Raw genomic sequence first — 1,861 nt, 5'->3', positions numbered from 1 at the left:
GTGTGGGGTCTGTTCAGGATGTAAAGCACTGGTCTTGCTCAGAGCAGACAGGTTAGAACCCTTGGTAGCACATATTTTCGCCCCCCACCCCCGCCAGAGATTACTTCTGTGTGTAGAGCCAGGAATAGCAGCGCCTAAGCACCGCAGGTTGTGGCTAAAACCTACCTCCACCTTGCCCTCCCAATGAAAGAATCATTTTGCTGTTTATGTTACTTTTTCTAGAATTAAGAGAACCCCCCAAAGTCTTGATCATGCAATCAATAAAATATTTATTGCTGGCATAACTGTTGCCATTAAAATTGTGTGACACTATAGAAAGGGAGAGACATACAGACAGACAGAGAGGGACAGAGACAGAGAGAAGCAAGCCGCTAATCAGGTTGGTGTATCACCAGCCTGTCCTTCGTCAGTCCATCAGCCACGGCATGGTTTGCTCAAGAACACAAAACTTGTCTAATTTCATAGAAAGAAAACGTAAATGCTATTGTAAAAGGCGCACATCAAGCTGTCGTGGGCATTGGATTCTCCTCCCTAGTGATGGATGCTCTTTGCTCTTTAGACCAGAGCTTCTTTGAGCGGCTCATCCGCTTGAATAAAAACGTGAATCAGTCTGACATCTTCATATCCCCATCCACCCTCGGGTTCCTGATCGATTTGGATCCTTGATCTATGTGGGTGTCGCGTGGCGTTGGGGCCGGGACTGGACAGGTCGCAGTGACTCTTGGTCGCCCCTTTGCGCGCAAGCCAATGTCAAACCACGAAGTGTCAGAAAAAGGAAGAGCAGCTGAATGTTATAACGGGGAAACCCGGCTCTGCAAACTTGGCTCTGCGGTGACTATTCATTCGGGTTTCCAACAGTCCCGAGGTCCGGGACTCCCCGGGCTCTCCGCGCCGCCGCCAGCGCCCGGGGACGCGCGCCCGTTCCCTGCCCCCGCCCGCGCCGCCGCGCCGCCCGCCCGGCTTGAGCTGCCTTCGGCCACCGCGTGCCCGGGCGCCGGGCGCTGGGCGACCAGGAACGCGTGAGCCGGGCTCTGGGGGCGTCACTGCGGCCAGCGGGACCCCGCGCCCCGGGCTGGAAACTTCCACTGGAGCCCAGCCTGGGTTCTGCGCAGGGCCCGGAGGCGAAAGGTAAGCAGGGGACCCCGCCTGTCCCAGCTGTTTGCACCCTCGCACTTGGCGGCGCTTCGGGGGAAAACTGGCCCGCGCGTCCTGCCATCATCCAGCTCCAGGTTGGAGGCTGCGAGGCCGCGGTGTCAGCGCCTCGCCCCGGGTGTCCAGCTCCCCGCGCCCCAGGGTCTAGGCGGCGCAGCTGGGAGAGAATTTCCAGTTCCGTAGGGTCCATTTGTTCTTTTGCCCTAGAGGGATCCCAGAGGTACCTACCCCCCCCCCCCCCCTTCGGGCACACTTGCCCCTCCACCCCCAGCGCCCAAATGCCAAAGAAAAGGCTCTCCTTGTAAAGAGAAAAGAAAGAGAAAAGGCAGTGCCAGGGAGGGGCCTTGAAGTCTTCGTCTTAGCCAGGACTTTGCTGACCGCAGAAGGCCTGACCTGCCGCGATGTAGCCAAGACAGTTGGGGCCAGGAGAAAGCTGACCTTGTTCTTTCTTTCTGTTTGGGGATTCCCCAATCCTTCCCCTAACCCCCCGTCGTTCACCAAAAAGGAAGAAGGAAAGAGTTAAAAGGTATTTGGAAATCCACACAAATGACCTCAGCATCATGATAGAGTACAGAGGTATACTTTTGAAGATCTGTATTTTAAAAAACAAATAAGAGCACACAATTGAGATACATTCATAGAACTGACTTTAAAAAATAATTTATTAATTTAGCCGGAGATATTTGCAAACAGTGAAAAGTCCTACCTA

General features: G+C 54.5%; 1 protein-coding gene across 1 annotated transcript in view; it reads left to right on the top strand.

The window, feature by feature from the left end:
• The first annotated feature begins 982 nt into the window (after positions 1-982).
• POPDC3 (popeye domain containing 3) overlaps positions 983-1,861 on the top strand; it is a 25,059-nt gene continuing 24,180 nt past the window's right edge. Inside the window, exon 1 of the mRNA XM_049771220.1 lies at positions 983-1,128. The gene's annotated coding sequence lies outside the window, so the exon portion shown is untranslated. The remainder of the gene's footprint in view (positions 1,129-1,861) is intronic.

This window comes from Suncus etruscus, chromosome 4 (genome assembly GCF_024139225.1).
Source record: "Suncus etruscus isolate mSunEtr1 chromosome 4, mSunEtr1.pri.cur, whole genome shotgun sequence".
NCBI lineage: Eukaryota > Metazoa > Chordata > Mammalia > Eulipotyphla > Soricidae > Suncus > Suncus etruscus.
This window is presented reverse-complemented; position numbering and strand designations above follow the sequence as displayed.